Here is a 27,829-nt window from a genome sequence, read left to right on the forward strand (position 1 = left end):
CTCCAGGCAATAGAGATCAGTTCCCTTGGTAAAAATGGCCACTTTAGAAGGTGGACTTTATGGCATTATGCACCACTGAAGCCCCTCCCCTTCCCAAATCCAACCCTCCTCAGGCTTTCCCCCCCCCCCAAATCTCCAGGTTTTTCACAACTAGGGCTGTTGAAAAAAAATTTTTGGGCTGGTTTGGATTCGGCTGAACCCGGCCCGACTTGGGTCCGGTTCGGCCAAATTCCGAACCCCCCGTTTGGGAATGCTGAATTCGGTGGGAAATTCAGCATTCCCGAACAAATTCGGTTTAACCCCCCCCGCCCGGTTTCCCGGGAAAACAGGTGGGGGGGTCTTTAAACTGCTGCGCAGGCAGCGCAGAGCAGTTTAACCCCCCCCCCCCGCCAGGCTTCCCGGGACTCTGCTGCCTGGGTCCTGACGCTCAGCTGTTGGGTGGGGGACCGCCGATTTAAACCCCCCCACACCGCCCGGCTTCCCGGGAGTCCCAGGAAGCCGGGCGGGGGGGTTAAAGTGCTCCGTGCTGCGTGCCCAGGCAGCGCGAAGCACTTTAAAGACCCACCGCCCCCCTTCCCGGGAGTCCTGGGAAAGCAGGCAGTAGGGGTTTAAACTGCTCTGCGCTGCCTGCCCAGACAGGGTCTGCGCAGAGCACTTTAAAGACCCCCCCGCCCGGTTTCCTGGGACTCCCAGGAAACCAGGCGGGGGGTCTTTAAAGGCAGGAAAAGGCAGGTTCGGGGAACGCTGAACCTGCCAAATTTATCTGGTGATCGCCGGAACTCGCAGAATTCGGCGTGTCCTTTTCCCGCCTTTTTTGAGTTCAATTCCATCTGAACTGAAAACCCCCGAATAGGGGGGAATTCGGCTGTTGGTTCAGTTCAGACGAATAGATCTTTACAGTGGCATTACAAATTTTATTTCAGTCCCTTTCCTAATAATCCCTAGCACAGAGATTTCTCCAGTGCGCATCACCTTGCACCATGCAAGTGTTGGGGCCTTCCTAATAACCTCAGGCAGATCTTTCCACAATGTGGGAGCCACCACAGGGAATGTGCATAAACAGGCACTTGCCAATTTTACCTGTTTGCTCTGTGGCACCTTTGGATGAGCAGAGCTGCCACAGCAGAACATAGCAGGAAAGGAGGTCCTGCAGGTATGTTGGTCCAATGCCCTTAATGACTTTGTAGGTGATAAGTAGCAATTTAAATTGAACCCGGTAACTGATCAGTAAGCAATGGAGTGTCTGCAGAAAGGGACTGGTATGCATATCCACATTGTACCTGCTGGTAGCTAGGCTGTGGCATTCTGTACCAAGTGTACTTTCCAAATTGTCTGTTAAGGGCAGAACTATATAGAGTGCATTACAGTAGTGTAACCATGAGTTAACCATAGCATGGAGCTACATGGCCAGGTCAAGCAGAATCAAAGTAGTGAAGTTAATAGAATGCCTTTTTTGCAGCTGTATCAGCTTGCTTCTCTAGCAATAAAGCTGGTGTAAGCACTTGGTCCATAGAAATCCAAAAACCACACCAGGAGACTTAGTAGTCAAAAAGAGTAGGTTTACTGGTAACAGAGGCAAGCGGAGCTTAGAAGTCCAAAGGGAGGAATGGAGGGGAGATGGCAAGCATTTGATTATATGGGAAACCAGAAAAGCAGCAGCAATACAGTCTCAGGACATAACTCCAAACAGTCTAGAAACACCAAGGCTCCCACGGGCGCCTACTAGCTTCAAAGGGAATAGGAATGCGAGCGATTAGATAAACAGTCCTTGAACGAGAGTCTGTGAGAAAACGAAACCATTTCAGATACAGCGAGCAGGCCTGACATTCTGCTCCCCTAAGCCCCCCCCCCACCCTGCAAGGGGGACGGCTTGTGGGAGTAGGCATCGTGAAAGGCGCGCACCAGGTGCGGGGCGGAAACATCTCGTGATCGAACCCATTCGTCATAGGCAGAGGGGAAGTGTTTCCAACGAACCAGGTACTGAAGAGAGCCATGACGGACACGAGAGTCCAGGACCTTAGCAATTTCGAAATGCTCCTCCCCACCAACCATCACTGGTTGCTCTGGAAGAGGTTTGGGATGCCATTGTGAGGACGCAATATGAGGTTTCAAGAGGCTTACATGGAAAACTGGATGGATGCGCCTCAGAGTCTTCGGAAGAGAGAGTTCCACGGTTACTGGGTTAATGATTCGAGCAATGGGATAGGGACCCACGTATTTGGCACTGAGTTTATTACACGGGCGGGTGGACCAGAGGTTTTTTGTTGACAGGTAGACCAACTCTCCCACTTTAAAGTCCTGACTAGGAGACCGGTGCTTGTTGGCTTGAGCTTTGTATTTACGTTTAGCTCGCTCCAGATTCTTAACTAGCCAGGGCCAGGTGGTATGAATTGCGTCCACCCAAGCTGCCACATCTTTACCACCCTCCTCCCCTGAAACGTCGATATGGCCAATGGGACCGAAGTCCTGGCCATACACGGTTTGAAACGGGCTGAAACCTGTGGATTGGTGTACAGCATTGTTATAAGCATACTCAGCAAAAGGCAACAACCCAACCCAATCGTCCTGGTGGTAGTTCACATAACAACGGAGATAACATTCCAACTGCATTGACCCGTTCAGTTTGTCCATCAGTTTGGGGGTGGAAAGCACTAGAGAGACCCTGTTCCACCCCGACTAATTTGAGGAAAGCCTTCCAAAATTTGGCAACATAACTACTTCCGCGGTCGCTCACAATCTTGCACGGAAACGAATGCAGTCGGAAGACATGTGACACAAAGAGGCGGGCAAACTTTGGGGCGGAGGGAATACCAGCACATGGGACGAGATGCACCTGTTTAGAAAACAAGTCGGTAATAACCCATAAAACCGTTTTTCCCTCACTGAGGGGGAGATCAGTCATAAAATCCATAGCAATTACTTCCCAGGGTCTAGAAGGGATCTCCAACGGTTGCAATAGTCCAGGGGGTTTCCCTTGGGACCGCTTGACAGTGGCGCTGACTGGACAACTGCGGATGAAGGAGTCCATGTCGGTGCACATGCCCGCCCACCAGAATTGCCTGCGTAATAAGTGGAGAGTTTTCAAAAAGCCAAAGTGTCCCGCAGTTTTGGCGCCGTGGGCTAATTGCAGGACTTCCTTCCGAAGTACTTTGGGCAGATACAATTTCGAGTCTTTGTACCAACAACCACCTCATTCTAGTAGGCATGGGGGCAGCGCCTGAGCAGTACATTCAACCAGGCATTGGGCACGCAGGGAGTCCAGGAAGGAGTTGGGCAGGGTCATCCCCACCACGGAGGGGGGCGAAGCAGGGCTCGCTGGCAGTGGCGGCGGGGCGGAGGGGAGGACTGGTTGAGTTGTGGCACTAGGCGCAGGAGGTGTAGGTGGGTCCGGTGAGGGAGTCAATTCCCTCCTGCCGTGCGCTGCTTGGGGCTGGGGCTGGGGCAGAGTTTGGGACCGAGTTTGTACAGCCAAAACTGGTAGGAATGGAGGGGAGATGGCAAGCATTTGATTATATGGGAAACCAGAAAAGCAGCAGCAATACAGTCTCAGGACATAACTCCAAACAGTCTAGAAACACCAAGGCTCCCACGGGCGCCTACTAGCTTCAAAGGGAATAGGAATGCGAGCGCTTAGATAAACAGTCCTTGAACGAGAGTCTGTGAGAAAACGAAACCATTTCAGATACAGCGAGCAGGCCTGACATTCTGCTCCCCTTAGCCCCCCCCACCCTGCAAGGGGGACGGCTTGTGGGAGTAGGCAACGTGAAAGGCGCGCACCAGGTGCGGGGCGGAAACATCTCGTGATCGAACCCATTCGTCATAGGCAGGGGGGAAGTGTTTCCAACGAACCAGGTACTGAAGAGAGCCATGACGGACACGAGAGTCCAGGACCTTAGCAATTTTGAAATGCTCCTCCCCACCAACCATCACTGGTTGCTCTGGAAGAGGTTTGGGATGCCATTGTGAGGACGCAATATGAGGTTTCAAGAGGCTTACATGGAAAACTGGATGGATGCGCCTCAGAGTCTTCGGAAGAGAGAGTTCCACGGTTACTGGGTTAATGATTCGAGCAATGGGATAGGGACCCACGTATTTGGCACTGAGTTTATTACACGGGCAGGTGAACCGGAGGTTTTTTGTTGACAGGTAGACCAACTCTCCCACTTTAAAGTCCTGACTAGGAGACCGGTGCTTGTTGGCTTGAGCTTTGTATTTACGTTTAGCTCGCTCCAGATTCTTAACTAGCCAGGGCCAGGTGGTATGAATTGCGTCCACTCAAGCTGCCACATCTTTACCACCCTCCTCCCCCGAAACGTCGATATGGCCAATGGGACCGAAGTCCTGGCCATACACGGTTTGAAACGGGCTGAAACCTGTGGATTGGTGTACAGCATTGTTATAAGCATACTCAGCAAAAGGCAACAACCCAACCCAATCGTCCTGGTGGTAGTTCACATAACAACGGAGATAACATTCCAACTGCATTGACCCGTTCAGTTTGTCCATCAGTTTGGGGGTGGAAAGCACTAGAGAGACCCTGTTCCACCCCGACTAATTTGAGGAAAGCCTTCCAAAATTTGGCAACATAACTACTTCCGCGGTCGCTCACAATCTTGCATGGAAACGAATGCAGTTGGAAGACATGTGACACAAAGAGGCGGGCCAACTTTGGGGCGGAGGGAATACCAGCACATGGGACGAGATGCACCTGTTTAGAAAACAAGTCGGTAATAACCCATAAAACCGTTTTTCCCTCACTGAGGGGGAGATCAGTCATAAAATCCATAGCAATTACTTCCCAGGGTCTAGAAGGGATCTCCAACGGTTGCAATAGTCCAGGGGGTTTCCCATGGGACTGCTTGACAGTGGCACAGACTGGACAACTGCGGATGAAGGAGTCCATGTCGGTGCGCATGCCCGCCCACCAGAATTGCCTGCATAATAAGTGGAGAGTTTTCAAAAAGCCAAAGTGTCCCGCAGTTTTGGCGCCGTGGGCTAATTGCAGGACTTCCTTCCGAAGTACTTTGGGCAGATACAATTTCGAGTCTTTGTACCAACAACCACCTCATTCTAGTAGGCATGGGGGCAGCGCCTGAGCAGTACATTCAACCAGGCATTAGGCACGCAGGGAGTCCAGGAAGGAGTTGGGCAGGGTCATCCCCACTACGGAGGGGGGCGAAGCAGGGCTCGCTGGCAGTGGCGGCGGGGCGGAGGGGAGGACTGGTTGAGTTGTGGCACTAGGCGCAGGAGGTGTAGGTGGGTCCGGTGAGGGAATCAATTCCCTCCTGACAGAGGCCCTGCCGTGCGCTGCTTGGGGCTGGGTCTGGGGCAGAGTTTGGGACCGAGTTTGTACAGCCAAAACTGGTAGAGCTTCTCTTTGTGCCGGGGTGAACAAGGAGACCGTTGGACGGTCGATTTTCACCGGGTATCGGGGAAGCCTGGAAAGGGCATCAGCCAGTACATTCTGCTTTCCAGGCACATGCTTGAGCACGAAACGGAATTGAGCAAAGAAGTCAGCCCAACGCTGTTGTTTTGCAGATAGTTAGTGGGCCCCCGTGAGGGCCTCTAGATTTTTGTGATCAGTCCAGACCTCAAAGGGGGTCCTGGAACCCTCCAGAAATTGCCTCCACATAGTGAGAGCATGGTGGACGGCTGCAGCTTCCTTCTCCCAAATCGGCCAGTTCAGTTGGGAGTGCGCAAACTTCTTTGAAAAATAAGCACAGGGGCGGAGAAGACCATCTGGCCCCCTTTGCAAAAGAGCCCCCCCCCCCAATAACTACGTCAGACGCATCCACTTGCACTATGAACATATGGTCAGGATCGGGATGCTTTAGGACGGGTTCAGAAGTGAAAAGCTGCTTGAGAGTTGTAAAGGCAGCTTGACACTGATTTGTCCAGTGAATCTTAGCGGTGTGCAATGTGGCAGAGACCCCCTTACCCTTGGTCTTTAGGAGGTCGGTGAGCGGCAGTGCCACTTGAGCAAAGTTGGGAATGAAACCATGGTAAAAATTGGCAAAACCGAGAAATTGCTGCACTTGCTTGCGGGTGGAGGGAGGAGCCCAATCAAGCACAGATTGTACCTTAGCAGGGTCCATGGTGAGCCCCTGGTGTGAAACTATGTAACCCAAGAAGATTACTTGTTTCTGGTGGAATTCACGTTTAGAAACTTTAGCGTAGAGTTGATTGTCTCTGAGACGCTGTAACACTTCCCTGACTAGGGCAACATGCTCATCCTTGGAATTAGAGTAAATAAGGATATCATCGAGATAAACCACCATGCCTCGGTATAATAAATCATGGAGGACCTCGTTAATGAGCTGCATGAAAACCCCCAGGGCCCCTTTTAATCCAAAAGGCATCACCAGAAATTCGTACATTCCGAAGCAGCTAGAGAAGGCTGTAAGGTGTTCGTCTCCGTCATGAATCCGGACCCGGTAATAAGCTTCAACCAAGTCCAGTTTGGTAAAAATGCGCCTATCCTTCAGCTGTCCCAAGATATCCGAGATTAATGGGATGGGGTAGGCGCTGGTTTGGGTGACTGCGTTGAGTTTTCGAAAGTCAATGCACAAGCGCAAGTCGCCCGTTTTCTTTCGGACAAAGAAAGCGGGGGCTGAGTTGGGAGCAGAGGAAGGTCGAATGAACCCTTGAGCAAGATTTTTATCCAGAAAGTCTCACAGTACGGCGCGCTCGGAAACACTCATGGGGTAAATTCTACTTTTAGACAGTTTGCAGTCTCCCACCACTTCAATTGCACAGTCCGTTGCGCGGTGGGGGGGGCAATGCATCACATTCTTTAACATCAAAAACATCCCCAAAGTCTCGGTATACATTGGGTATTTTGGTCGCCGGTAGGGCATCGGAGGTTAAGGCTGAGGTGGGAGGAAGGACGAGTGCGACCTTGCGTCGATGCTGGTCACAAACAGGGTCAGAAAACGTAATTGTGTCAGCCTTCCAGTCTATGGAGGGACTGTGCCCTTTGAGCCAGTTGATTCCCAATATGACTTCGTATTGGACAGGAGCTATGATAAAGTCTATCTGTTCCCAATGGGAACTGATGCCCATCGCTAATCCTTGTGTGCGACGGTCGACCGCCCCCCCCTAAAGTGGCTACCGTCCATTTGGGCGAATTGGATGGTGGCCGGTAGATTCTCGGATTTGACTTGAAGAGCTGCAAAGGTGGCCTCATTGATTAAAGAGCGCCTGCAGCCGGAATCTATGAGAGCCTTGACCCGTAACTGGGGGCCCCTTCTATAGCGTTGTAACACCATGTCCACATATACAGTATTTTCGACTTCACTCACCATGACCGGAGCCTTGGGCGTTGCAGGAACATCTGCAGGGGTCTGTGGGGATGCTCCACTCACCACAGACCACGGGCGCCTACTAGCCTCAAAGGGAATAGGAATGCGCGTGGTTAGATAAACAGTCCTTGAACGAGAGTCTGTGAGAAAACGAAACCATTTCATATACAGTGAGAAGGCCTGACAGCTGGATCAAGTATCATCCATAGGCTCTTAACCGAGTCAGCAACAGTAAACACCAAAAATGGGGAGCACCATGTCCTTCAGGACCTTAGCTGTCCTACTCAGCATTACCTCTGTCTTGTCAGGATTCAGTTTCATTGTGTTTACCTTTAGCCATTTAACTACCACTGCCAGACATTGGTTCAGAGTCTCTACCATATCACCTGGAAATCTGGATAAAGAAATATATGATAGCATACGGGCCTGCCTAAATCTCCAGGACTGGACCTGGCAACCCGGTATGCAAACGCTCAGACTGCTTTCCAGCCGCGCGCCTGCCTCAAACGCCACTGGGCAGGCGCGGCGCGGCTCATTTGAAACTGACACAGCCGCTCTTGCCAGCCCGGGCAACCAGCTACTAGGAACCAGATGCAAAGGGCTGTCTCTTGTGAACCTGAGAGGAGCCATGTTCCTGTAAAGCTCTGTTTTAGAAGCAGCCATTTCACAGAGAGCTGACAGCCACGTACTCAATGCGAGCTGCTCCCCCTCCCAACTTCCTCCGTTGCTCAATGGGTCGTTAGCAGTGATCCTGATATCCAGATGAGTCATCTCTCCTGTCCAGCTACAGAGACCCCAGGACATTTGCACAGATCGCACCTATTGTTCCTGAATGTAAATCAGATCAGCAGAGAGATTCCTGACCATCTCGGGTTGTGAAAGCCATTGGAATTATAATAGATTTCCAAATTCTCACTACCCTGCCCCGGTAGACACAGATTAATCCTTTTGTTCACCTTTTTGCCACCTGGGAACCTGGGAGGGGTCAAACCCCTCTTCCCGCCCCCAGAAAATAGTATAACTAAGATACCCCTGGCCCATTCTAGGCACCTTAGGTCTTTCCTGGCACCCTTGCCGTTACTCTGTTGGTTTGGTTTCGCGAGCCTCACCACGCTCCCTCCCGCCTTGCTGGTCAAGTCCACGGGAACCCCTACCCCCACCTCGGTCTTCCTTTTCAATCTGTTTGTAGCCTGCGTGAGTTGGACAACACCTCATCTAGATAAGGTAAATATATTGGGTCAACGATATCCTGCCACATTGGCAAATGTCCCTGTACTACTGTCTTTGATTTCCTAGCTTCTTGTATGTCTGTAACGCATCATTTGAATGAGTGAATACATAAACACTGTTTAATTTGGAACTCCTAGTCTCTGTCTTTATTCAAGCGTCTCATTAAACGGATTCCGGTATAGTTGAGTGCGAGACCACTATAAAAATACGTAGTTACCGATTGCTCAGCTAATTTCCCCATATAAAGGAGCAATTCGGCTAACAGATTACTGGTGGAGGAATGCGGGCACTCCTACACGTCTGAATGCATGCGAGTCGACACGTGTGCATTTAGCGTGTGGACGTAGGAAAAAGTTTTTGAGACGCTTTGAATTTTGACCATTGTCACAGAAAATCAATTGTCACGTAAAACGACCGTGTGTGTGTGTCTGCGTGTGTGGCTCTAGTGAGCGCTATCTTGTGGGTTGGCTTCTCCCCCCTTCATTCTTTCAGCCCCAAGTCCAGCCGCCAGCTGAGCTACCTTCTCAGCAACGCAAGGGGACTGCAAGGCTTTGCCCTGGGAACCACCTCTCTTCGGAGACTCCCCATTTGAACGGCTGTCCGGGTGGGGTTATTGTAGTGTAGGATTGCACTAGACATTTTGCACGTGCTACACTCAGGACTGATATAACCCTCCCCGATTACTGAACTGAACCAAAATAGGTGAGGGGTCAGGCGACCTAGACTGCCTGCGCTCACCGCCCCAACTTCCCAAAGCCGTGAGGGGTCAGGCGACCTAGACTGCCTGCGCTCACCGTCCCAACTTCCCAAAGCCGTGAGGGGTCAGGCGACCTAGACTGCCTGCGCTCACCGCCCCAACTTCCCACAGCCGTGAGGGGTCAGGCGACCTAGACTGCCTGCGCTCACCGCCCCAACTTCCCAAAGCCGTGAGGGGTCAGGCGACCTAGACTGCCTGCGCTCACTGCCCCAACTTCCCAAAGCCGTGAGGGGTCAGGCGACCTAGACTGCCTGCGCTCACCGCCCCAACTTCTCAAAGCCGTGAGGGGTCAGGCGACCTAGACTGCCTGCGCTCACAGCCTCAACCTCCCAAAGACGTGAGGGGTCAGGCGACCTAGACTGCCTGCGCTCACAGCCTCAACTTCCCAAAGACGTGAGGGATCAGGCGACCTAGACTGCCTGCGCTCACAGCCTCAACTTCCCAAAGATGTGAGGGGTCAGGCGACCTAGACTGCCTGCGCTCACTGACTCAGAAAAGGAAATTAAAACAGCAGACGGACAGGAGAGTCCTAACTGCAACCGAGGACAGGTGAAGCGAGTAACCTGATTCTCCCCCCCTCTTTTGGAAAGTGACTGGTATAGCCGGTGAGCAAGGGCTCAGCTTTTCCAGAGGGTGCATTTTTTTGAAAACTAAGCCCCGCCAAGGGTTAGGAGGAAAGGATTAAACTGCCTGAAACTCTCCTCCTGGAGTAGAGCTCCTTAAGGGTAAAGCCAGGAGAGACTTAGGTTTTTTTACGCCATTCTGCCCGGGGAGCATTTTTAAGCCCCGTCAAGGGTTAGGAGGAAGGGACTGAACTGTTTTTGACCCATCTCCGCCCGGAGTAGAGCTCCTAAAGGGTGAAGAAAGGAGAGGATTGAACTTTTCATGCCACTTCTGCCCGGGGAAGAGAGTAACTTAAGCAAGATGTTCAAACAGCAGGACAGTCTCCCACGTTTGGCAAAATGGCTAGCTAAGAAAGGTGATTGTCCGTGGGAAGAAAACAGCTTTTGCACTGAGAACCCTATTGCAACCTTGCAAAATGCGATTAATGCCTTCTGCGAGAAGGACAAGCCGTCCTCTTCAAAGAAAGATAGATAGATAGCTTGGGGACTGTACACAGCCCTCCGAGACTGCACATCCATGCTAAATGAAGCCAGGAAGGCTTTTGATGAGACAGAGCAGCTCTCTGCCCAAAAACAGCAGAAAGATGCCCTATTGCAGCAGAAAGAAGATAAAATCCAGAGATTAGCCACTGAAAACCAAACAGTAGCCGCAGCCATGTTAGAACGCATCAAGGAAAAAGATGCTCTAATATCACGAGTTAAGGAGTTGGAGAACCAGGTAGAAGAAATCAAAAACAAGCACGCCCGCGCAGCCCAAGCTGCAAAGTATCTGGCAGAGAAAGCCAACCAAAATATTGAAGCAGCCTCCCACGAGGCTTGCAAAAGAGAGATTCGAGCCCTAAAACAGAAATTAGACCTTCAGCAATCCATTATTAGCACAGTAAACCCCTGTGACGAAGAAGAGGATGACATTATACCCCTGTACCCAATACTCGGTCATATGAATGAACCCACTCCCCCCACTCCTCCATCATGGACGAGCACCCCCCCCCTTGAACCAGCCCCAGTAGAACCTATACAGTCACGGTGTGTAGTCACCAAACAAGGAAAGCAAGCGGCTGTGACCAAAAGAGTCACAGAGACCCGGAAATGGACCGCGGATGAGCTCAAGGCTATAGCCGCCCATGTTGGCCCCCTAAATCGGGACACAGTCATAACTTGGCTGGCTACTGCCTCCTCCTCTTACGCGACTGCGGACGCAGATGATTTGACCACCTTAGCTTTAAGGTGTACCCCCCAACATGAGCACCCCCGACTCCAGTCGGTTATAGCCTCCAGAAACCTGAAAATGGCTTCTGTGATAGACTGGATGAAGGCAATCATGGAATTTAACAGAGTAGGAGACTCTGTCAAAGCTCTTTTTTGGGCAGACTTTCAGGCTCCTGGAGAGGACCCTGATACTTATGCCACTAGGAAGAAGCTTCTAGGACGGCTGGCCGGTATCGTGTATGACGATATGAACGGTACCCCCATCTATAATGATGTAGATTTCCTAAGTCCCTTCTTGGAAGGCTTAGATGTGGACACTAAGATCCTGGCAGGGCTAAATGGTAACCCGGAATATTGCTGGGATGAGATAGAAACCAAACTAAGAGAAGCGGCTAAACAGTTCCAAATCAGAAAGGTGCGCAGCTCCAAGAGAAGCCGACCCCACCACGAGCCCCTCCAGCCCGTGACTTACTCTAACCACGGCCCCCACTCTCGGCTTAACCCAGACCAAACTAAAAATGGGCACAACAAGGGCACATGGCAGCGCAACCATAGCAAAGGCCAGCAAGGAGGCGACAGGGAGTCTTTTCAGCAGACTACCCCTAGCGCACCTCCGGAACAACCCTTCGACGACACCCAGCCCCAACAGCAGCGCAGAGCTTCCGTATATGTCCCTCGCCAGATTGAGCCCCAACAGCAGCGCAGAGCTTCTGTATATATCCCTCGCCAGACTGACCCCCAGCAGCAGCGCAGAGCTTCTGTATATGCTCCCCCTCCACCCGATGGGCAGCAGCGCAGAGCCTCCGCGTGTGCTCCCCCTTCCCCCTCTGCCCCAAGGGATAACCTTAGAGGAATAATATGGTTCAGACTCAGGAGCAAAGGAGTCGATATGGATCAGTATGATGGAGCCCCGTTGCAAACCTTGCTCCAAGCATTGGCTGAGCTAGAAGGGAACCAGGCCTTTGATCCCTCTCCCATCTATGCTGTGAGCAAACTGCAACCCCCAGAGCCAGCTCCCCGCGTCAAAACGACCGCGACTGCATAGGGCTGCCCGGAGTCCCCAGACCTCCCGATAGGGATCGTGGCAGAGCTTAAACCCGACCCCTGGGGGAGGCCCATGGTAAAGGCGGAAATAGGGACTCCCGGGAATATACAGTCCGCCACCCTCTTAGTAGACACAGGGGCTGCTCTTAACGTGCTGCACCCCGCGTTCATTAAACTAGGTCAGCCCACTTCCACCACCATGCGCCTTTCCGGCTTTGGAGGCGGAAGCCACCGGGCAAAACTTTGGGACAACATCCCAGTAAGGATTGGAGCTATTCAGTCCTCCCTGCAGGCCTGTGAAAACCAAGGAGAAGACGATGGCATCCTAGGGATGCCTTTCCTAAGAGAAAAACAAATCACAATAGACCTCGCTAACGGCTTCCTGTGGCGAATCCCAGGAGGACCCACGTTAGTGAATGCTGTCCATAGATGTGCGGCCCTAAAAGCCCCCCTACCCCTGGCCCCGATCATAAATGATATCTGGGCACAAGAATTCCAGCACGTCTGGATCCAAGACAAGGCTGAGTGTGGTCTAGTCCAAGGAGCATGCGTGCTCATCGAAGGGAAAGATCCCCCTCCCCAGCGCCAGTACAAGTACCCCGCGGACGCGGAAGAAGGCATAGGGAAGACCATACAGGGTCTGCTGAAGTGGGACGTTATTCTGCCGATGCAGTCCATCTGCAATGCCCCGCTGTGGCCTGTATTAAAAGCAGATGGAGTCACCTGGCAGATGACGGTCGACTTTAGAGCCCTAAACGCAGTCACTCCCCCAGTCGCTCCAGTAGTGGCCAAGTACAACGAGATCCTTGCCGCCATAGCAGCTGGATCCAAATTCTACTCAGTCATTGATTTAGCCAATGCCTTTCATAGCATTGAGCTCCATCCATCCTGTTGGTACAAGTTTGCCTTTACCTTCAGAGGACAACAGTATGCATTCAAGAGAACGCCCCAAGGTTTTCACTCCTCCCCAAGCATCTGCCATGCACATGTGGTTCAGATGTGGGAAAGACTCCAGCCTGACTCGCGTCCACACGTGCTGAGTTACGTGGACGACATCCTCGTACACTCTGAGTCAGCTGAAAAGACTGCTGACATCACCCGAGAAGTCCTAGGACTTATCGGAGAAACCGGCTTCAAGGCAAGCCGTGAGAAGGCTCAGTTGGTGCAAGACAACGTCAAATACCTGGGACTAGCACTAGGACCTGAGGGAAGGGCGCCTGATGCGCAGCGGGTTGAAGTGATTGCAAAGCTCCCCGCTCCCACAGACGTTCCCTCCCTCAGAGCCTTGCTAGGCACCTTTAACTTCTCACGCGACTTCATTGAGTCGTTCTCCGATAAGGCTAGACCCCTCTATGCCCTACTCAAAAAGAACACCCCGTGGAAATGGGAGGCAGAGCAGCAAGAGGCGTTCGCCACTCTGAAAGCCAATCTCATGCAAGCCCCCGCGCTAGCACACCCCGACCCCGCCAAACCCTTTCACATTCAGTTGGCTACGTCAGAACGCAGCATAGGAGCTACTCTGACTCAAGAGGAGGCAGGCGCCCCACGAGTTATCGCCTATGCCTCCAGGAACCTGAGCCCTGTAGAGATACGCTTTAGCCCGTGTGAGAAAATGTGTCTTGCTCTAGTTTGGAGCCTGACACACTGGGAGTTCATAGTCGGAGGCTCCCGGGTGATAGTTCACACCTCCCACACGCCACTCAAATATATCCTCTCAGGGAAAATTCAAGATGGACAAGTGTCCAATGCCCGAATCGCTCAATGGACTCTGACTCTAGTTAACAAAGGAGTGGAATTCCAGCGAGCCCCTAGTGAACCACAGTCCCCGTATGGCCTCTTAGTTACAGGGGAACAGCATGAGTGCCCTCTCCCAACGATAGTGCATGATCCCTGGCCAGCAAAGGAAGGAGTCCCCCTAGCAGAAGCAGAAGCGCTTGGCTTCGAATGCTGGTTCTGCGACGGGTCCTCCTTCTACATTGATGGCTCCCCTCGCACCGGTTTTGCAGCCGTTAGAGTAAGGGATCAGCATGTGCTAAAGGGAATCACACGCCCCCACTCCAGCCAAGCGGCTGAAATAGACGCGCTGTTAGCAGTCTTAGACTGGGAAGACCCCCGCACCCCAATCGCCATTTACTCCGACTCTGACTGGACAGTCAGAGCAGCCACTATCTGGCTCCCGGTGTGGCAGAAAAATGATTGGAAAACACAAGAAGGAAAAGCTGTCACATACCAGCAACGCTGGATGGACGCTGCAGCCCTAATCCAGAGACGCATAGCCATAACCCAGATCACGCATGTCAAAGGGCATCAGAAAGATGACTCTGCAACAGCGTACTGGAACAACCTAGCTGACCAAGAAGCAAAAGCCGCAGCTGCTTATGACAAACCCTCCCCACCCCATTATATCAATGAGATCAGGCCAGTAACCACACGAAGGGTTGCTGCCCAAATGAAAACCTCAGAAGTGTTAGACTTGGCTACCCTGCAGGAATCAGATCCAACCATCCAACAGCTAGCCCAAGCAGGCAAAGATGCCACGGGCAAATTTACCATCCAATGCAAAGACTCTATAGTCTGGGCAGTAGACTCAGATGGCGAATTCCATTGGGTCGTGCCCACGGATGTTAGAGGGGATCTCATTCAATTTGTCCACGAACAAGGGCACAGGGGCAAAGAGCACACGCTCTCCCGGGTCCAGGAAGTTGGGTGGTGGCCGCACATGCGCCAGGAAGTAGCTCAGTGGGTAGACAACTGTCTCTCCTGCGCAATGGTAAATGCGGACTCCTCCGGCCCCAAAGCCCCCCTCCGGCACCAAAGAGTTAAAGGACCCTGGGCACAAATCCAAATCGACTTTATCGGTCCCCTCCCAACCACAGCCAGAGGAAATAAGCACTGCCTGACTGTCATAGACCCATTCAGCAAATGGGTCGAGGCTTTTCCATGTAAAAGAAACGATGCAGCCACCACAGCCCGCCTCTTATTTAATAACATATTCACCCGCTTTGGAATATGCGAAGTGGACAGCGATCTCGGGACACACTTCACTGGGCAAGTCACCCAGGAACTGTGCAAGGCGCTGGGCATAAAACAGAGATTCCACATCGCTGGCCACCCCCAGTCAGCGGGAACCATTGAAAGGACAAACCGAACCCTCAAAGAGGCACTTCGCAAAATGGTGAAGTCCTCAGGGAGAGACTGGGACGAAAAACTCCCTATCATTCTAATGGCCCTCAGAGGCACCGTTGCCACCCACGGCTATACTCCCCATATGGTTATGACAGGCAGGAAAATGCGCCTCCCTGAGTCCCTCTGGATTGACTCACAGCTACCCAATGACATGGAGACTGTAGTCATTAACGAGGAATGGGTCCGCAGCCTGGTCAAAACCATCTCAGAAGTGCACCTTCAAGTGGCACGGAACCTAGGAGTCAACCAGCAAAGGATAGACAAAAAGTTAGGCTGGGTCAGAAACCCCCAGCAGTGGGAAGAAGGACAGTTGGTCCTCTACAGAAAATTCTCCAAAGACAGACATCCCTTGTCCGCAAAATGGCAGGGACCTGTACCTATCACTAAGAGAGTGAGCCCTGCCGTCTATCAGGTAGCCATCCCCAAACACAAGGGAGACACCTGGTATAAATTCTTCCACTGCTCCCAGCTAAAGGAGTGGAAAGGCAAGCCGCCAGAAGCCCAGCCACGAATTCTGCAAGCCGCGAGGCCCCCCTCGCTGCCTCCAATCGCAGAAATCAGAACTAGGCAGATCTCAGTCATGAGCATATCACACCTTCCAACAGTCCCTCTGGAAGGCACCTTCATGGAGATCTGAAACAGACTATCACTAGTTTATTGTTTTTGCTTCTTCTGGGTTAAAAAAACCCAGAATAAGCAAGGAGGGGAAAGAGAGAAATAATTCCCCCCCACAAAATTTTCTTTTGCTGAAAACTCCCCCCGCATATATCCTGAATCCGATCCCTCTCTGTACTTGCAGGGCCCCCAAAATGGACTGGAACATATGGACAAGGATCCTATACCTCGTCCTCGCCCTGCATCTAGGTAACGCCATGTCGTCCAACCAAACCATCTCCAGTATATTAGGCAAACCCCACTGGAGGTGCAAAACAGCAGTCAATAACTATGATGTCATGGTATGCAACATACTTAAAAGCAATAATGCATATGCTTTCTATGCCATTCAGAGAAACAGCCGTATATTCAGAAGCTGTGATGAACAGTGGATCAGACCCCCAGATCTAGTGCTCCTGTGCATTGGGGTACAGACAAATACACAGCTCTTGTTATGCTATTCACACATGGACAGGCAAAGCCCACTAGTCAATGCATCATGTATTTGGAGTCAAAAGAGACCACCTACCATCAGAATTTTAAAAGCCACGAGACCAGCGACCACCTTTGCCTCCACCCCCACTCCTCCCGTTGTTACCGAGGACTGGGCTCCAGCTTGCGCAGTTTGCATGTTGTCGGCCGCAAGTTGGAAGGCAGGGGAACCCCTCAAAATCATAATCCTAATAGGTACCAGAACTAAAATGGAAGTATCCACAAAACTGACCACCCCTACCGGGGAGATCATCACAAACCAAGTGGGAAACTGGACAAATACCCCTTGGACAGTTAGCAACGAGGACTTGGCGAAGCAAGGACCTCCGGACTGGCTCATAAGGTCCACGGACCCCAAATGCCCCAGTCAAGCCCACTCTATCAGGTTTCACCACCTGGGAGTGATAGAAATACGTCTAACACATGCTGTGGGTCCATACCACTTAGAAGTGGAAGCAGGGGACTCCTTTAACCTAACATTTGATCCGCTCATATCGAACCCACTGAAACTCCTGGACAATTTCACCAAGGTCGCTGGCTCCCATGTGATCAAAACAGATATAAAAGAAACTGTCCTGATCCAGCCCCATATGTCCCTAAAAGAGATCTGAGTTCAGCTCTCCGGACTCAACACCACGCACAGATTGCCTCAGTGCGCCCCCTATTTGAAGCCCGGCCAAGAAGGATGGAAAGCTTGGCTCAGGTTGTGGACAGATGTCTCTCCCTCCCCCAGCCGGAGGAAAAGAGCAGCTGCTGACTGGATCGCCCCCGCAGCAGGAGGAGCGGCCCTTTTAGATGCAGCAAACATAGAAGTTCTTGCTAACAAATTTGCATACGCCACAGCCACGATCTCAGACCTAGGCAAGCCCATCTCAAACTCAATGCATTCCCTGTCCGAAGTGCAGCACTCCATAAGTGAAATATTAGTCAATTGGGAAAGCCAAATAGAAAGGGACTTTGCTCTCCTCTTAAGAGGAACTCAGTCTCTACAAACTAACCTGTCCATTGCCATAGCTTGTACCCAAGCCCATAGCCTAAACACAGCCGTGGCCATGGGAATCATTAAAGAAGCCTCAGCGGGGCACCTCCCCCTGGAAATCAAGCACCTCATCGCCCCAAGACTAACAGCCACAGAGCTGCAACTAGAACCCTGGTGGACCCTAGTGAATTCCACCTTCCATCCCCAGTCCCAGGAACTCTTATTATATTTATTGACAGCTAGCAGCCGAGAATCTTTCCCCATTTTTCCTATAGTCCCCCTAGGCTTGCAAGCAGGAGAGTCAGACGTGCTCTATGCAGATAACCCCTCCCACTGGGCACGACTCTCCCCGCAAGGTTTGATCTTTTTGAATACCCAAGGATGTGTTCACAGAGACCGCCTCGGCTTTATTTGTGAGGATCATGCGTTAGAACCTCACCATCCCTGTTTAGCCCCCCAAATAGATCAGGTCAGCATCTGTAAATATGACCTGAAGCAGGAAAATGGATCTGCCCTGGTATACCTAGGAAAAGGGTGTGCTTGTGTAAGGTCCCCCTGCCCTTTCCTCATTTTAAATTCCTTTTTGTTACAACCTATGATCCCTTTTGTGAATAGATGTTTCTGTAACCTCACATCTGTACAGGGGTGTGACTTTCAATACACCATCCCTGTATGGACCCGTGAAGAAATGATTTTGTCCCCAGAACTTTTCGCCTATATCCAACCCCTTTTTTTAGGGATGGGCTTAGAATCCATAAGCCAACTTTTTAAACATCCCAAACTACAGTCTACCCTTCAGGAAATAAAGCAATCAGGAGATACCAGCTCCCTGGTCATCTCCCATAATAATAAGGAAATTGCAGACATCTCTGCCATCATAGAAAAGGCAGGAGACCACTCATGGTGGGAGACCCTCTTAGGATGGAGCCCCTCTGCCACCGGATTTTTGAATCTGATCCTCCACCCCATAGTTGTGATCCTGGCAGCACAAGCCTGCTTAACTGTATTGATTATTTTTCTTGGGTGCTGGGTGAAACGGCAGCTCAGCAAGCTGAGGGTCGTCAATCGCACCACCCAACTAGCATATAAGCCGCTCTAAAAAGGAAGGAAGGAGGGGAGGAGATGGAACTCTCCACTTCTCCAACCCCCCCGTCCTTCTCTTGCTCTCTCTCTCATCCGACTAAGCAATTCTATTATTACTAGTATTATTGTGGCAAGTAAAAGTGTGTAACACGGATATGCCACTCAAATGGAAAAGATGATGAAAGATTTTTTATTATTATTATTTTTATTTTTTTGTGGGTGCAAAGGCATAAATATGAATTTTAGTCCTCACCAGGGAAGGTGAGACAGCCCCCAAGGAGAGAGCCCCGAGTTCCAAAACCCCCTCTAGGCAGAAAGAAGAGACCCTCCCCCCTTCCATCCATGCAAGATCTATTTTTTAACATTTAAGGTGGGGTTGTTATTGGCCAAACCCCAGGCGCAAAAATTAGGTTTTTCCTCAAAATTTACTCCGCTGGTGGCGTGTCATCACACCCACCGTAAAGGCGGAGCCTCCGTGCAACTACCGATTTCGGGCTGTTGAAGGAGAGACACGCCAATTGCTGGAGCGGAAGAAGGACCCTGGGGAAGGCCAGTGGAGCCTTGCGGCGGTGGGGTGTGCAAGCACTCGGGCCATCCTGGTTTTGGACGGCCCACCCACCAATGCAGGAGGACTTCCACTGCCACCGCATGGTCTCCTAAAGACACCCACCTTGAGATCACAGGGGCCCCCTTCCCTCAAAAAACAAACATACCCCTGGAAAGCCAGCACCCTTCTTTGTGTCAAAAACCTGCTGCTGTCTCTTTAACGGACAGCACCTGGGCTGAATACCTGTCTGAACACCAGGAGCAGTCAGTTACCCATCAAGCCCCTGGACTCAAAAATTTGCATAAGCTGGACCCTTTGGTGCAGACTGAGTCTGCGCAGTTTTAGCATGAAGTTCCCTCGCCCCCTCCCCTTGGAGCATACCAAGTCGAAGTATAGGAAATGTTGTTGTATATGCTGCTTTGTTTAGTTGGAATTCTATCTTTTACCAGTATAGGAGAGGTCTCCCCCCGAGAAGGCGATTCCGGCTCCTGTAGAATCGCCCTGTTAGGAAGAGACCTCAAGGTCCTGGTTACATAGTTGGCCCGCTCAGTGGACTGACTATCCAAAACCAGAATGGCCCGCATGCAATCCAGAAGGCCCACATGGGCCTAGTGGTAAAGGACCGCATTTACTGGTGGGTGTGAGGACATGCCACCAGGGAAAATTAGCTTAGAGCTAATGGATTGCACCTCGGTCTAACTTGGTCCCCTAGCCCCGGTTACCTTCTGCAGACTGTGTCCAGCTAAACCTCTCATCTAGTATTTTTCTCATATGTATAAGAATAGGAAACCAGGAAAGGCCTTACAGACACCTGGATATAGAAATGTTATTGCAAAGGTTTTATTAGGAAATGTGTAAATGTATTGTGTACCATAATACCCTGCGCCTTATGCAAATGCCTCTCCTCCCCCAAAATCGCCTCCAACGTGATATCAGTAAAGCGAAGGTCCGCAGCTCGAAAGGCCGCGAGACTAGGAATGATTGACACCTCTCCCTTATGGAGAAATCCGAGAAAGGCCGGCCTTTGCCGATAGGACCGCATCCGGGCCCTTTCCCCCATCTGTTAAGTCTGTTCTTTGACCTTCATAGGCGGGGCTACCCCTTTTCGGCTTGCCCCTTTGGAAAAATTGGCTGGGAACAGTCAGGAATTTGATGGCAGTTTCACTATGGTACTCGCGGGAATGGAACTGTCTGATCTGGCCTATGCCTTGGAAGCCCATGCCAGTTATTGTCGGGCCGGTTTTGGACCACCAGCCCACGGCCAGCACTAGGCCGGCTCGGTAAAGAGCAGGGGCTAGAAAGTCCTCCGGGTCCACGACAGCCGTAGCATGGCGACCGACTCAAAATTGCAAAAAGCCCATACTAGGAAGGTCAAAGACAGATCCAATCCCCCGCACGTGCCCCTGCAGGTCTCCAAACGGAGCGCCTGATGTGTAGCCACGCTAGGAGCCCCACTGGTGCCCCTACCCAGCACGCCAGTATGCCCGCCATTTGCATACGACAGCCCCTCCAACCCTACGACACTAGTTATGCATATATGTTCTACTGTGTGTGTTGTGTATATATGTTGTCTGATCTATCTTTCACCAAGAGTATTGAGGCCCTTCCCGAGGAAGCGATTCCAGCCTGACCAAATGGAATCGCTTCATTAGTCAGAGCCTCGACGGTTCGCCCGGATTAACCACACGGCGGGATCATCCGGTCCGAAACCAGGATGGCGCGAGTGTGAGCCAACGAGGTCACCTTTGGTGACCCGCCGGATAGGCACCACCCCCGAGAGGTACCATAGTGAGGACCACGCACGCGCGAGTCTTCATGATTGATGGATGGCCATAGGAAAGCGAGGGCAACCACTAGAGTAGATCAACCCTAAAAGGACATAGTGGACACAAAACCAGTGCGCAGAGAGGGTCCAGGACAAAGAGACCCCTTGATGACAGGCAGAGGTGCCAGAGTGAAATGATATAGGAAATCTTATTGTGCCCCTAGCATGGCCCTAGATCCGACCAGAATGCCTCGCAAGGCAGTATGTAAATCGCCCCACGCCCCCTTAGCCAGACCATCCCATACCAACCCCCGAGACAGGCTAGGCACTGAAGAGTGCTACCGAAAAAGCACGAAGATAGCCGAGCCCAGCCGATTGCCAACGGAAGGGGCGAAGAAAATCTTTTCCTTTTTGTTAAAACCCCCCCTCCCCTTACCATGGGGAGGAGCGAACTGGAAACCATTGCGCTTATGTGTACCTTCACCCTTCTGCTAGGAGGGGAACGAGATTTTCTGCTGAACAAATGCTTGTAAACCAGCGGTATGTCTTTCTATCTCTTTTTATCTGTAACTTTAAAAAAGGGTACAAAGTTTTTCCTTCTAAACATCTGGCAGCCCTGCCTAAGGTTTTTTCTTTGTATCCTATGTATACTTTTATGACTCAATGTATATGAATTTAGTTTGTTAGTTTATGACTCAATGTATATGAATTCAGTTTGTTAGTTTAGCAATGTAAGCTTGAGTTTAGAAAACAATGTTTTATTTTTGTAAGATGAACCGGATGCTTGGATTTATACCATGCCTCCGCCCTGGAATATGCTTGCAAATTTAACCCTGCACACTGCTTGAGAGGTTGTCCAACTTCCCTAGGCAGCCCCAGTTTTTTTAATCTAAGATTTTAGTATAGGACAAATGGTTCCCAAACCTCCATTGGCTAACGCAACCCGACCCCGGTGTCTCCAATCAAGACTTCAATCAACACGTGTTAAATGTGCCGCCATTTCAGACGTTGTCTTCAGGCGGCAAGGAGGGGAATTGATAGCATACGGGCCTGCCTAAATCTCCAGGACTGGACCTGGCAACCCGGTATGCAAACGCTCAGACTGCTTTCCAGCCGCGCGCCTGCCTCAAACGCCACTGGGCAGGCGCGGCGCGGCTCATTTGAAACTGACACAGCCGCTCTTGCCAGCCCGGGCAACCAGCTACTAGGAACCAGATGCAAAGGGCTGTCTCTTGTGAACCTGAGAGGAGCCATGTTCCTGTAAAGCTCTGTTTTAGAAGCAGCCATTTCACAGAGAGCTGACAGCCACGTACTCAATGCGAGTTGCTCCCCCTCCCAACTTCCTCCGTTGCTCAATGGGTCGTTAGCAGTGATCCTGATATCCAGATGAGTCATCTCTCCTGTCCAGCTGCAGAGACCCCAGGACATTTGCACAGATCGCACCTATTGTTCCTGAATGTAAATCAGATCAGCAGAGAGATTCCTGACCATCTCGGGTTGTGAAAGCCATTGGAATTATAATAGATTTCCAAATTCTCACTACCCTGCCCCGGTAGACACAGATTAATCCTTTTGTTCACCTTTTTGCCACCTGGGAACCTGGGAGGGGTCAAACCCCTCTTCCCGCCCCCAGAAAATAGTATAACTAAGATACCCCTGGCCCATTCTAGGCACCTTAGGTCTTTCCTGGCACCCTTGCCGTTACTCTGTTGGTTTGGTTTCGCGAGCCTCACCACGCTCCCTCCCGCCTTGCTGGTCAAGTCCACGGGAACCCCTACCCCCACCTCGGTCTTCCTTTTCAATCTGTTTGTAGCCTGCGTGAGTTGGACAACACCTCATCTAGATAAGGTAAATATATTGGGTCAACGATATCCTGCCACATTGGCAAATGTCCCTGTACTACTGTCTTTGATTTCCTAGCTTCTTGTATGTCTGTAACGCATCATTTGAATGAGTGAATACATAAACACTGTTTAATTTGGAACTCCTAGTCTCTGTCTTTATTCAAGCGTCTCATTAAACGGATTCCGGTATAGTTGAGTGCGAGACCGCTATAAAAATACGTAGTTACCGATTGCTCAGCTAATTTCCCCATATAAAGGAGCAATTCGGCTAACATATAGATCTGGGTATTGTCCACATATTGATGATACCCTATTCCAAAACCATGGATGATTTCTTCTAAGGGCATTGCATGGAGACTGAACAGCATGGGGGACCAGACTGAGCCACTTAGCAGAGTAGAATTATTGACGGCAGTCCTGTGCACATGGACCTGAGAGTAAGTCCGAATCAGCTCAGTGGGATATATTTCTGCAAAAATCATACATGGGATTTAGTTGCATATCTGGATTGGCAAAACAGATATCAGAGTGGTATGTTGTAATATGAAACTGTATTTGTGAGGCCAAAGAGATTTTTTTTTTAAATGCAAATTGGTACCAGCCCAGAATCATCCTAAAGTTAGTATGAACAAGACCTAACATTCGGAAAACCAATCTGATTGAGTTACTTGTTCAAGGGCACTGGTTTTTCAAGGCGGGTTCCAATTTAAGAAAATAATTGCTGCTATAATTCATACAGTTGATATATGGAATATATTAATGATATTGCTGTATTTTTGCAAACAGTCCAAGTCCATGACTTGAGAATTTGAGATGTCTGCTTCTGATCTTTTCCTTAGAACTATGGGCTTTTATTCTGAAGGGATGAATTGGCTCCTTATACCAGCTCACAAAAGAATAGCTCAGAAAATGTGGCTTTTTGATTTACTGTGCTGAACAGGAAAGTGTCTGTACCAGTGCAAATCACCAGACTGGTTACCCACTCAATGAACATCCTCAGCCATCTGCACTGCACACATTTGACGGACAACTAACCTGTGCAGATTAGGATCAGTTATTGTAATTGCAATGTCAATTTCTGCTGCCAAAGTCACATCAGTGTGCCCAGCACTCAATTAGTCAACTTTAAACAGGCCCATTATCTGATTGATGGTCAATATAATTCCTCTCTGTCACCATCAGCATTTCCATTTCCATTTCATTTTGGGGCAAACATGTTTAAAAGTCCTGTCACAACACATTTCAGGAATATTGCACATGGGATGAGATAAAGGGGTGTCCCATCCAGTGAATTGCTTCCATTCACTAGATGGTGAGATCCAAGAAGCAAGTCCTTTTAACTATGATCCTGGCTATGATGCTATGGGATGATATTATACTTCTCATTTAGAAGTAAAGGCAGTTTTTTTAAGGGTTAAGCTCCAACAGAGGGGTATACTAAGCCAAGAACCTGGTATGGGTATCCTTTGAATAATAACTATCAGGGTAATCTTCTGGGCCATCTTGGGTTTGAAATAGACAAGTAAACTTCTCTTACAGAGTTCCTGGGCCTAACAGCTTTATAATATGGAGACAGTTGACTGATTTATCACATTTCTATTCCACCCTCCTTCAAGAAGCTCACACTCTCATTGCATGTGCATTGTTATCTTAACAATGACTCTGTGAGGCAGGTTAAACTGAGACTGTGACTGAGCTGAAATGGTCCTGTGGGTTTCAAGACTGAGGGCCAAACAGCACAATATATTTGGCCATGAGTCAGGTGGGGGCTCTCCTAACCCAGCTCGCTTTCCCTGCAGCCACATGCTTTTTCACAGTTGTGGGGCTGCACATGCAGTATTCCCTGCACATTTCACCACACAGTGGGGCAAATAACACCCCTCAGAGCCATTTCAAGTCAGTAAAATGACCAAGAAGAAAGACTGGAGCCCATCTTTCCTCAGCACAGTCTCAATCTGAATTGAGCCCCATAGTACTCGGGTAAGTTTTTCCTTGTAATTGCCATGATGCTGCTGGGGCAAGTCAGGTCAAGGGAACCCCAACCTGACTCTTGATCAACCATGTTTTGCAGCTTGGCCCCCAATGGGCCCCCCTCATCCAAGTGCAACATATGACACTTTAACTCAACAGGTAACAGTCATTCAGATGTCACAGTAAATTACAGTTTATAAACCATGGTTTGATTAAACTCCAGATTAGTATGGTGTCCGAAGGCTGCCTGCCTACAAACTCATCTAAAGGATGCTTTGTACTGGCATTTCCAAATGTGATTTGTACTGACAGTTAATTGGGTCTCCTTAAGCAGGAGGCCTTTGCTACTATGGGCTTTTATCACCATGGTGGGTATATGACTTCCAGTAGGAAGACACTGATACCAAGGAGTTACTGAGATGAATAAAATGGTACTTCCAAAAGCATCTTATTGGAAGGCACAATTGCACAATACAGTATAAAAGAAAACTGAATCAAATGTATAATCCATAAATACATGGGAAGAATTAAGGATAAAAGAGCGCCGGAAAGATGTGGTTTGGAGCAGTGGATTCTGATCTGGAGAAGTGGGCTTGATTCCCCACTCCTCCACATGAGTGGTGGATGTTAATCTGGTGAACCAGGTTGGTTTCCCCACTCCTACATGTGAAGCCAGCTGGGTGACCTTGGGCTAGTCACAGCTCCCTTGAAGCTCTTTCAGCCCCACCAACCTCACAGGGAGTCTGTTGTGGGGAGGGGGAGGGAAGGTGGTTGTAAGCCGGTTTGAGTCTCCCTTAAGTGGGAGAGAAAGTCGGCATATAAAAACCAACTCCTACTCCTCCTCCTAAGTTTCCTAGCAAGCCAAAGCAGTTTCATAGCCACCTATGCAAGGAGCCTGGGAGATGAGGAAGGAAGGGCCTTGTGAGCCTCTGAACCCTCAAACGCCTATAAACTAGGAGAAGGGAAGTGCAAGGCAGGCAAATCCACCACAGCTTAGGACCCAGAATAATAGGACAGGGTCCAGAGTTGCTCAGTCCTCAAAAGGAAAAAAAAAAGTCTCACTCCACAAGAAAAGAACAAAACAAAAGGAAAAATCTAAAAATCCAAAAGAAGAATTGTTCAAGATGACAAACTGCCTCCATGGCTGTCGCCAGTTCTACAGTTTTGGCCCAAGTCAGGTTCCCTTCTGACAATAGCTGCCTTTGAATTTTCTCATCCTGCACTCCACACACAAATCTATCTCTTAACATATCCTCCAAAACATTTCCAAAGGAGCAGTGTTCTGTATGTTTTTTGAGCACAGCTATATAGTCTAATATAGATTCTCCTTCTTTCCTCATTCTGTTATGAAATTTAAAATGTTCCACAATGATATTTGGTTTAGGAGTGTAATGTTCAGTCAAAATCTTTTGCAAATCTGTTAAACTTTTGTCTCCAGGCTTCTCAGGATGCAATGGGCCTCGCAAGAGTGAATAGGTTTTGCAGCCTCAGACTGAGAAATACTGCTTTCTGTTTAGCTTCATCTGTGATCTCATTAGCCAGAAAATACTGGCCCAGTCTTTCAATATATTGCTGCCAGTCCTCCTTATCCAGATCAAATTCCTCAATTTTTCCAGATGAGGCCATGCTTTGTACCTTCGTCGCCAATTTTTGATCTCACTGTGATAATGAAATAAATCTATGTACTTACATGAATTGCAGAATGTAACAACTTCCTTTACTGCAGCTACAAAACAGACTAAAAAGAACTAAACACAAGAAAAGAGAACAGTCCAGGGAGTGGAGTTTTCCTCCATCCCATAATCAGGTTCTAGTTAACTCTTAACTATCCATTTTACTACACAGTTGGCACAGCTCCTCCAGCTTAAGCCACAAATTCTCCTGAAGCTCTGGATCAATCACCCAGAATACAGTCAAAAGTCCAAGAACTTTCAAGTGTTTGCAACTACTTACAGTTAAATGATTGCTCTCTTGAAGTATTTGAAGGGCTGTCACTTAGAGGAAGGCAGGGAGCTGTTCCAGTTGTCAGCAGAGGATAGGACTCGCAATAATGAGTTTAAATTGCGAGCGGAGAGGTACCAGCTGGATATTAGGAAAAAGTATTTTACAGTAAGAGTTGTTCAACAGTGGAATTAGCTACCTAGGGAGGTGGTGAGCCCCCCCCCCCCCCACTGGCAGTCTTTAAGCAGAGGCTGGACAAGTACTTGTCAGGGATGCTCTAGGCTGATCCTACATTGAGCAGGGAATTGGACTAGATGGCCCCTTCCAACTCTATTATTCTATGATTCTAAATATTCCTCATGGAATGCAAAATAATAGCACGGTGCTGTATTGGTGCCGTCTCAGCAAACGTAAAAGAACCAGGGTCTGAAATCCATTTTGTCAAAAATGGAAGTTTTAATTGGGCCAATCTGGGGCAAAACAGGGCCAAACTAATACTAAACTTTATTGTGACATCTAAATATTCAGAAATTCCAGTTAATTAGTATTACCTTTGTAGCTGCCTGCATACAGAGAATAAAGCACAGAACAGAAAAAATGTCATGGAGAACCCATGAGCAGTACAGTTGCAGCACATACTTAACAGATTGATGTGGACTCCTAGAAGAATTCGTGTCTGATAAAAAAAAAATTCTTCTTGGAGCCATTATTATAATAATATACGGTTTAACATGCAACCTGCTCAGGCTTGAAAAAGAATTGTATATTTATTTGTGTACGTGTGTATATATTTTCTGAGACCACAAAGGAAGGCCTGTTAGGCCCATCTACATCAGGGTTTGTTCAACAAACCACATTTTAAACCAACTATCGTATCTTGTGACGTCTGACTGCAGCTTAGGTCTCCATACTGGAGCAATTTGCACCTATTCAAGTTCTTTCTGTGACACTGCTGTTAAGGCCAGTGGTTCTGCCAGAAAAAACGTGACAGCCCTCAAAATAGCCCCTCTTTCTTCAATCCCATAATGCCTGGCTTGGCCCTAAAATGCCTTATTTGCTCTGAAAAGGTGGCTTCAAGTGTCATACATTCTTCCAGAACTCTCACAGGAAATATACATTATTCCTGCAGAGAGTGGCTGACAAGGAACAACAATGTGTACAGTGAAAACTGTAAAGCTCTGGATAAAACCTCTGGTTTTCCTT

The sequence above is a fragment of the Euleptes europaea genome, chromosome 7 (genome assembly GCF_029931775.1).
Source record: "Euleptes europaea isolate rEulEur1 chromosome 7, rEulEur1.hap1, whole genome shotgun sequence".
In the NCBI taxonomy this organism is placed as follows: domain Eukaryota; kingdom Metazoa; phylum Chordata; class Lepidosauria; order Squamata; family Sphaerodactylidae; genus Euleptes; species Euleptes europaea.